The sequence below is a fragment of the Schistocerca piceifrons genome, chromosome X (assembly GCF_021461385.2).
Source record: "Schistocerca piceifrons isolate TAMUIC-IGC-003096 chromosome X, iqSchPice1.1, whole genome shotgun sequence".
In the NCBI taxonomy this organism is placed as follows: Eukaryota; Metazoa; Arthropoda; class Insecta; order Orthoptera; family Acrididae; genus Schistocerca; species Schistocerca piceifrons.
The window spans coordinates 190,128,805-190,139,410 of record NC_060149.1 but is presented as its reverse complement, the minus strand read 5'-3'; the positions used below and the strand labels follow the sequence as shown (position 1 = coordinate 190,139,410).

The window sequence follows — 10,606 nt, the reverse complement described above, 5'->3', positions numbered from 1 at the left end:
ACATACGCATACCAATATACCAAACATCGAAATACAAAGATACTATGTGCCATTTTCATTACGGTTCACCTTTCCTATGGAGCAAATGATGTCATAAACAACTCTATTTTTGTCCTTCAATAAAACTGACTTTTTCACTTAAAAATTTATTTAATGAAAATCGCTTCATCAGTTTATGTTCTTATTTACACACAGTGTGGATGTCAGTTCTTTTCTGTTATTGTAAAACGTATATGATTTTCAACTTTCAGATGTGTGGCCTTGGTTATGGAATGGAAGAACACGCAACAAGTCACGAAAACAAAGCAAAATGATAAATTAAAAATTAAGAAGACATAAAAGCAGGAAATAAACTACCTTAAAAGGAGTGAGGGAGTACAAAGTATACTACTACAACAGGGGTGAGAGTGGGGAAAATAAGTTAACTTTCGATGCTAGCAGATAACACATCCTCACTGTCAAAACTATTTTCCTGAGGAAGCTTGATGAAACTGAATACCGTTTCCTGTAGTACATTCAGTACTATATCCAGATGCAACACAATTTTTAACCACTTTTGTTTAAAAATATGACAGAATCACTCTTAAGTTAGAAGCCCTTCTCTAATATAGCAGCCTCACCAAAATCAATCATGGTTTTGTAGAGAAAGAAACCTTTGAGTAACCACTCCAGCTTAGGAGCGATCTCACTATTACATAACTAACTAATCTGAAACACATGAACCTATGCCTACTTAATCAAAAAACTGGAGGACTAAGGAATAAGTTTTATTATGAGGAACAATTTGTCACTGATCTTCTTCCTGACACTTTCGATTTACAGAGCATCAACATGGTGTTGACGATCTAAACATTTTTAAGTTTAAGAAATGTACTTTGATCTTTTTGTCCTGCAGAACTGCATGTAAAGGTGGCGGAGTTTCACTCTATATGGGGGATGCTCTGTTAAGTTTTATTTCCGAAATTTGAGGAGCGAACAGTTATTGTGTGGATCTATGATTAAGTTAACAGTCTGTACGTTTGCATCACACATTCTGTGGATATACAGTTCCCCAAATGGAACTTTTTCTGTCTTTAATGATAACCTAGAAGTTGTTTTGTGTAATATATGTGAAAATATTTGTGTATGTATATGAGGAGATTTAAATGTTGGATAACAATGATAGGACTATGTTTCTGAATCTTAGTACATCTTTTGGCTGACTCACTGTCTTGGCCACCTGCCAACTACAATTACACATAGTAGTTCCTCTTCTATTGATCATGTAATTACTGACACAGATTGTTTTGAGGCTACTGCACTAAATGATTTTGTAGCTGACCACTAAACTTGATTTCAATAATTTAATACCCCAAGATTGTTTTAAGTTATTTTAACATATGAGGAAATTTTCAGATGCAAAACTTGCACTTGTTAAGTGTAGTTTAACCTCAGAAAGCTGGGACACTGTTTTCTTTAGTCAAACGGTAAACAATCAACAGAAGGCTTTTTTTTAAAAAAAAAATTCTCATGTGGCACTAAGATGTGAATTGTCCTCTTACAAAGATTTGTAAAAATAATAACATATATGACAATCAAAAGGTAGGATCTTTTTAGGCGCTTACACACATAGTTTTCCATCTGACATGCATATCATGTGTGACCTCTTTGTAAATACTGGAAATAAATTGTACAAATGTAGTTATAACATTTATGAATCACTAATTTGTAAGTAGATAAAACAGCAAAATTGAATGTACACAGTCTAAGATTGTATCATCTGACAATGTGTCAAAGAGTTCCTGGGAGTTCTTAAATAACATTAGACACATAAAGGAAAGGTTTTTTATAGTTATAAAGGATTAAGACATTTATGACCCCAATATTATTAGTGACAAATTAATTTCTTTGTTGATTTTGTGAAAAATGGCCCATTTCATAACGACCTACTGTAAATGATGACATAGACATTAGTATGACTACTGAAAATGTTACTGAGGTCATTTAAACTATTAATCATGAATCGTAATCAAGCCAGGGCAATTTTTCTCCAAATCTCTTGAAAAAATGTGAACTTGAATTGGTTCCTGCCTTGAATCACCTGATTCAGTTGGTTTATGTAAGTGGTATAATCGCAGGCTATTAAAGATTACCATAGTGAAACCAACTCATAAAAACTGAGCCAGAACCGAAGTTTGAAACTGTAGGGCAATATGACTTACATCTATGTTCAGTAAATTAATTGAAATAATTTTAGCCCTTAAATTAGATGATCACATTATCTCTAGAGGACTCATAGTTGATTTACAACAAGGCTTTCATGTGGGTCAGAGGACAATGTTTAGTGTCATGGAGTTTGTATGTGTAGCACTTGATAAGCTTGACTCCGGATATAAGGTAGTGAATATGTGCCTTGGCTTATCAAACACCTGTGACTGGGTCAACCATTCTTCTGCATAAATGTATTGCCTATGATGTTGATGGTTGGATATTAAGACTTATCCATTTCTCTCTTCAAAACACAACTCAGTGCACTGAAATTCACTTCAATGATGGTAAGGCAATAAAGAGTGTGTGATCTGCTAATTGCATTGTCAGTTCAGGAGTTCCTCAATGCTCCCAGTGTGGTTGGTATCTTGACATTTACTACGTCAATGACCTCCCTGCAGTTTGGGATGTATCCACCTGTATGTAAGTTGACAACAAGTCTGGCCTGTGCTGGTCAAGTAACTATTTAGAATTAGAGTCTGATGTCACCACTTTTGCTGTTTTCACATTTCATTTCTTTGCAGAAATAGATTTTAAAGTAAATGTAAGCAAAACTGAACTAGTTAACTGTGGCATAGGAAATAATGTTCCTTCCTTATCAATTGTAAATGATAATGTAAGTTCTGAGAGAAAGGATCTTTGTATAAGTTTTTAGGATTTTTTTTTGCATAAATTTTACTGGAACAAGCATAGTGAATATTTATGCTGAAGGATATCGAGCAGTATCTACCTGCTATGAGGGTTTTCCGTTATTTGGACAGGCATACTTCAAAGTGGTATATGTTGGGTAATTTATCTCTACATTTCATATAGTTTGGCATTGTGAGGTGGCACTTCTACCATTACAGAAATAGTGTTTTCTTGTGGAAAAAAAGAATAATTAGCCTGGTTGCCAAGGGAGATACAAGAAGATGGTGCAAATAATTATTTAAATTTGGCCAGAAATTGCTCACATTTTATGTACTCTATATTTATCTAACTGTTATACTGGTGAAAGAGGACAAAAAATACACTCTTGTCAATAGTCAAGTGTATGAATACAGCACCATACATAAGAATGATTATTTTAGAATAAGAAGATATTTTACCTGTATTGTAAACAGTCCATATGTGAAAGGAGCAGTTTCTTATAATAAATTACCAAGATATCGGAAAGACCATGAAGATTCAAAATTTAAAACCAAGCTCAGGAACTGGCTTGTATTAAAATTTCCCTATTGCCTCGATGGCCTCTAATTATAAGTATTGTTATTAGATTTTATATGATACCCTGCATGTTTTGACTGTGAGCACTGTACAATCTTTTTTGTATCTTATTTATCTTATCATATAGTAAGATTTAACTTATGCTATAGTTACCATCACTAATTGTAATGCATTAAGTTTATGTTTACTACAATAAAGAATAAATGAAACAAAATGAAATGTTGTTGTCTATTACCTGCAGTGGCCCTACAGCTGATATTTCTGTAGAGTTTGTCAACCACAATTTTTACGGTTTTCATGTTGTCAAAACTCTAGGACACTAATCGCGTACAGATACTGTATCACTGTTTATGAAACATTCAACTTATTTTTTAAAGCAAACACATACACAGAAAAATCGCTTTCACCTTGACTGATAGTGATTATCATTAATGGTAAAACCGTTATTTCTTGTTAGAGCTTGATTCCAGATAAACAAAACTGCCAATTTTGTCAGATGTGTAAAGAAGTGTTTTCTCCTCAGTTTCCAAGAACTTGTGGAATATTCAATTCGCTGATGAAGAAAGGCTTTTTATTTTGATTCCTTGTATTATTTTTAGAAAACATGTATTCTTACAAACTAACGGCATCTGTATACCAATTTGAAAACAATGCATTTTCAAATTAATTTACTATCAATAATAGTAAGAATTTTACGAAGATTTACGGCAGCAGAATGGTTATCGCGGACACGTACAACTATAAACGCTTATTGTTTTCTTCGGTGAGACTGAAAATGCAATGGCCACGATATTGATGAAGTGTACCATTTTTTCAATTGAAGGCTACCAACAGACTTTATTGATTTTTGGTTTCCCAAACGTGTAGTCCACAATGTAACATATCTTGACGTAATCCAAAGATATTCGCATCGGAGTTATTAATTGCCTGAGTTGTCAAAGAAGTAAGTGAAGCTCTACTCGGGACAGTTACGGAGATATTTGCATTCATGATATTCATTTAATTGTTTTGTTTGTCACTGTTAGGCGGGGGATGGTAGTTTAGGATTTCTCGTTGGACAGTTAATAGTTTTGTCGTAGACTGAAAGCGTGTTGCGATATTCACCACCTTAGGTTCAGTGAGGTGTGGTCTCCAAGTTCAGCCATCTTTTTAACAAATATTCTTCCAAGTGAATTTACGAAGGTAACGTTGACGATGTATAATTGTGATTTGTTACTTATTCGTAGATTTAAACGTTTTATCTCTTTTTGTACCGTTCGGTAAGTGATAAAACTTACGTTAAGCTCTTATCTGCCCATTAACGCATGCTAAGTTTGTAGTGTCATTTAGTTCTTAATAATTTACATCTCAAAGTAGAGCCAAACATTTGTGAAAGAAAGGATGGTAATGAATGGTACTGTGCCTATATACGTTAGACACTGATGACAGTGGTGTTTGTGCGCGTTCTACATCACAGTTACGAAGGTGTAATCAGCGATTCGTTTTGGTGTAGCCTGTTGCGTTAACTACCTTTTGCTTTATGGTAACAGCCTTTCGAATATTAGATCTAAGTTATAGCTTCTTTTGATGCTGAGTATTCATAAATATCTTAACTATTCGTAACCGGACCTTTTTGGGGGGGAAATGCCTTGTTTCCTGTGAAAGTTTTCAAAGCTTGTTACTAACAAAGGTATAATCATTCATTTGATTGGTTGTCGTAGTGTGTTACAGTAATACAGACTGAATGATCGCAGATACTATTTATACTTGCGTCCCACTTGTAAGCGGATGATCACAAGAAGCGTCAATCAGGGAATACTGTTATTGAAAACAAATGTTGTGCGTAAATACGTAGTCAGACTTTCGCATTAACACACCTCGCTTTTAATATTGCATCAAATAAATATTCATATTAGGTATGGTAGGTCCTAAATATTTGACGTGAGATTCTTTTCGTAGAATGAATTGGCAGTTTTAAGCTATTTTTACACGATCTTCAAACATGGGCTGTATCTCCTAACATTAATGCACTGGTTTCTGAAGAACTAAACGAAACTCTATATTCCTGTTACTCAACTCCCACACTCCCTATCCACAAACGTTCGGTTTTATTTGGATTATCTTGTAAATCGTTAAGGAAAAAAATTGCGAGAAGGAAGTTTTATTTGTAAAAGTACTTTTCAGTATAATTTGTCACTGATTAATGTAATAGATATTTCACTTAATTTGCTACATGAAATAAAAGATTAGGGTTTCTTTTTTTTTGCATCCACTATATAAAACTTTAGAATTTAGTTTAAAGGCTATTCTTTCGATACAGTCAACCATAACTGAAGTAGAATTCAGTATAGGAAATGTTTTGGAACTGGTAGTTTGAAGTGGGGAAACTAATTTTTCTCTTCAGGGCTGCTTGTAAGCAATTTCCATGTTTGTGTTTGTTTACAATTAGTTTGTAACCATTCTGGTCAGCATGACACCTGTAAATCCCCCCCTCCCCCATAATAAGATTAGTGGAATAGTGGCAACTTGGACATTCTAATTTAAGTTTATTTGTAACTTAATATGTAGGAACCTTTTCAGTTTTAAAATTCTATGTTCTTGGACAAGAAATTAACTAGACTGAGGTGAACCAGATGGTTGTTTAGTGTTGGCTAGATTTCAAACAGGTGCCATGTTAAGGGAACTTGTCAGTCATTCCAGATAATGAAGTCTTCTGTGCCGAGTGCTTTAGTGTTTGTTCTTTATACTGATTCCAAACAGCCATTCTTCATACATCATTTTGACTTAATATCTGAATATTCACTGTTGGGTGTAATAGATAAACGTTGTAAATTAATTGAGACTTTACTTTCAATTGCTTTTTGTTGCCCAAGGATGTATTTATGATACAGTAAAACTACTAAATGGTTTATTGGAAAACGTGTATCAGCCATGTACTGTGTTAAATGAATGGTTGTTCTGGTCACAGGTCTATTTTTATTTTTATCTTGGGAAAGGGATGTGGTAATATGGTGTGAGGTGAATATAATCTTGTGCAGCAGCTAGAATTTTTTCGTGTTTTATAATTAATGAATAAGTGCAAAATTAACAACTATGATTAGGAAAACACCGGCAGTAGTGCATAAAGTTGTTATTTCAGGGTACAGTTGTGAAATTTATAAATTATGACAAGTATGCAACCAGTTTTCTGAAGGGTGGCAGAGTGAACAGTCTTAAGATTGTCTTCAGGTAGGAATAGTAGTTCCTGTGGAGAAACTGAAAGTAAACATTAGTGACTTGCCTTAAAAGCAATTTAGCTCAGGGGATTTGGGGGTACTTGTGACAAGGAAAATAAGTAATACAAGAGCATATAATATATTTTTTTTGTTATTCCATGGGACTCACTTTTATGTTTTAAGACTTCTCATGTATTATCTTTTGTCCAACTCTAAAATAAGATACCTACAATTTGTAAGTTTGTTAATGGGGATTTACAGTTACATTAACTAAATTCATGAGGTTTACGTAGTAATGGACTGGAGAGGAGAGGAGGGGGGGGGGGGGAACTGAGCTCGTTCTAAATTTTTCAGAGGTGTTCTAAAGTTTACTTTTCATCAATAATGCATTTAATGAGGGAAATGTGCTGTTTCAAGTCACTAATACAGCTGAATTTTAGTGCAGATAAATATGGAATTACCAGTGTTTATTAATAGTGACTAGTATCCCATTCTTTGTGCTGCAATCTGCAATGTTTCCTGTGACCTGCTGAGATAGGCCTGGTGAAAGAAATTGTGCCACATGTTTGTATATATTTGTCTGAGGCATGTAACACTAAGCCTTAGTTCAGTATGAACTGATTGTACTAAAAAGGGAACATTCTTTGTTGTATGATTGTGTGTTAATAATAATAAAAATAAATTGCATGTTCTGAGTAATAAACTGCTTGTGGCACAAATATTAGACACATGTACAAATGAGGTAAACTGTTGTTTGAATTGTACTTTACTATGTCTTGCCGTGGCACTGTAGATCATTGTCACATTCCAGATTCTCCTTTTTTTGCATGTTAATTTGTTAATGGTGTGATGAGCCTTGATAGTTTCTCAAATTTCCGGTTTTAAATATTTCGGGCTGTATCTTTTTGTTTCTACTAACTTTGAAACTAATAATTATGTTATTGATGAGATGCAGTTGATGCAGCACTCACAAGGGACTAAGGTAATTAAAGGTTCAGTAAGGATGATTTGTGATTAGCAGTCTTTAGTGTTTCGCATAGATGGAGGCAAGTATTGACTCCTCTTCCACAGTCGAATGATAAAATTGAATCAATATTGAGGAACAGTTTTCAGTGACCTGTAGTGTTGTGGTGTGTGCCTTCAAAAACATCGAGTGTCCCAATAACAATTGGATGCCTAATACACACATCAGATGATACATTAAATTTTCAGTACAGTCCCAAGTGATTTACATGTATGTGTGGGTTACCTTTCTCTAATCCTTTTGTACTCCACCTACTTTACCATTCATACTTGCTTCCTCCCTCGCCCCTGTTCAAAGATCTTGCTCCTGTCAGAGTGAACAGATGAAACAATGAAATCAGTATTTGAAGAATGGTCTGAAACTCTTGTATATAGCACTATAAGTGAAAGGTCCAAAATCACTGTCATTTAGGTAACATTCATGTTCAAGATGTCAGCGGTTTTGAAATTACCACCTCCTCATGAACCAGAAGAGAAAAGGTACAGTAAATAATGGAAAAAGGAATGACAGGCATTGGGAAATCCAGATTGACTGCTCAGTGGAGGCTCATTAGATGCCATTAGGTAACTGGCACTAAATTTGTGGAAACTTCATCCTACATTCTTGAAATTGCTTCTTTTCTCAATTGCTCCATTGTAACTGTCTGAGTTCTATTGTAACAGAAGTTTGTACATTTCTTCCTTAGCTTTTTTGTTTCTCAGTTTGACAGTTTTTCAACCCTCTCACTTGTCACCATGTTTATCTATTGTTGTCACGTGACTAAAGGTGCTCTCCGAATCTCACCATTTTTTGTGATTTGAACATATTTTTGTGTGATTGTTTTTACTTTAACATTGCTTTTTCTCTTCTGGTTTTGTATGAAAGAATGGATCAAGGATAGTTAGCTACCTGTTCTTTGTTCTACTGCCCCATAGTGTTCTCATAATTGAAATTCCATTTTGTGTTATTGTTGTTTAATTGTGAATATTAATTGAATTTGTTGTAATTGGAAGTTCACCACTTGTTTCTTTCATCTTCTATCTTTATGTAATCTTATGGATATAGATATGATTGCAGGCAGTCATTGGTGCTTAAAGAATTAATGGTTTCATCAGTTTGTTGTACTGTATTCTGCTCAGTGACTTAAGTTTTTGTTTTCTCACTTCCTTACTCTGTGCTTTCTTTGTCTATGCTCAACAAAAGCACCAACAGATTCTCTCTCTCTCGCGTAGTGTGTTGGAACACACACATCCATGTGGTTATTCTGTTCTTCAATAAGCTATCAAGTTAGGTGGGACAGTTCTTAAATGTATTGCACTGATATTTTTGTATGGGTGCACAATTTCTATTTGCTGTGGTTTCCATTTATAACTAAAGGTGAATGCCTGTCTCAGTAAGTGGTTTACAATTGACTTTTACCCGTGCCTTTTCCAATTGTGCCGGTAATAGGTTTCTTGTGACCTTGATGTTGACTGGACATAGTGTCTTGCTTTCTTTCCTCTTCCCAGAATTTGACAGTGCAGTAGTATGTTGATGTAAGGCATGATAGATATGAGAGACCAGTAGATTTTGCAGGTGTATGATATGTCATCTTTTGTAATGGCACAGTTTTAAAATCTGTCTTTCAAAACTGTTGAGTATCAGAATCTGTGAATAAACAGGCAGGGGCTTATTAATACTGGGACTTCGTGTTTTTTCACTGTATTACATAGTTGTAAGTAAAATCTTTCTGCCATTTGAATAGTATCACTTCAGGGAGCCAGCTGTCTAGAGTTAACAGATGTAAATGAAACCACCAAAGTATCAAGTGCATGTGTTACTTATTGTCTTGCAAAATATGAAAATTATGAAATAGAATGGTTTATACTATAACTTGCACATCATTCACTGCAGCTCTTGAGTTGTTGCACATTCTTTCCTCTGTTTGTGTTGTCCTGTTAATATAAGTACTCCTGAAAATAACGTTTCTTCACGGTGACTATATAGGGAACAATAACCCTCATCTTATAAAGAATTATGTCTTTCAGTGCCTGTTAAAATTGTCAGTACTTGGCAATTTATAACTATCAAGATTCACTTTTTGGTGGAAGAATGAAACATTCTGTGACCTTCTGGAACTAAAAAAGTTTCTATTTCAGAACATAATAATATTTAATGTGATTTTTAAACACGTCCTTGAAGGCAATAATGTTTCATCAGGAATCTGTGATGTGGAAGATGAAAGGGTGAAAAGTGCAGTATTGTCATGTAATCAAACACAGTGGCACAGTGTTTAAAACAATAGGACCTCATTCTGAACCAGTACAGTTAAAAGAACCTGGCTGATTCCCATTCCCAGTCTATCATATTAGAACTGTATCTCTATTATTATTGGCCACACCATTTATGGGACACTAAATGCTTATTTTCCAGCATTCAGAATGTAGGATATTTTCATAAGAGATGGTTTGGTGATTATACCATTTCCAGAATAATATGCCTGTTAATTTGGATGTGGTTTCCAAATTAGCCATTGGTGTAACTGGACGTTCAGGCTTTTTGGGAGGAAACTGCTCATGCATGTGAAACAAATAAATTTTTACACACACACACACACACACACACACACACACACACACACACACACACACAGAGAGAGAGAGAGAGAGAGAGAGAGAGAGAGAGAGAGAGAGAGAGAGAGAGAGACCATGTTTGCCCCCATAGAATTTTTAGTCTCCGCATCCAGTGCTTGAAAATAAACTAGTTGTCAAAATAAATTAATATGAATCAGTCACATTGACAGCAGCACTCTTCAGTGGAAATTTGACCTATTATTTAAGACCATTAGAGTTGGCTGAAAAGTAAATGTGACTGACAAAGATCTCAAAGAAAAAGGTGATCAAAATTAATCAATCGTTTAAAAAATGCAGCTAACAAAAATAAATGGAATGTTTTCTAATCCCATAGACTGGCAAGA

General features: G+C 34.6%; 1 protein-coding gene across 2 annotated transcripts in view; it reads left to right on the top strand.

Moving 5' to 3' along the window:
- The first annotated feature begins 4,364 nt into the window (after positions 1-4,364).
- The window catches only part of LOC124721713 (ras-like GTP-binding protein Rho1), a 60,001-nt gene continuing 53,759 nt past the window's right edge, over positions 4,365-10,606 (top strand). The window contains exon 1 of one of the 2 annotated variants that reach the window (XM_047246800.1): positions 4,365-4,635. The gene's annotated coding sequence lies outside the window, so the exon portion shown is untranslated. The remainder of the gene's footprint in view (positions 4,636-10,606) is intronic. The other variant, XM_047246801.1, reaches the window with a different exon arrangement.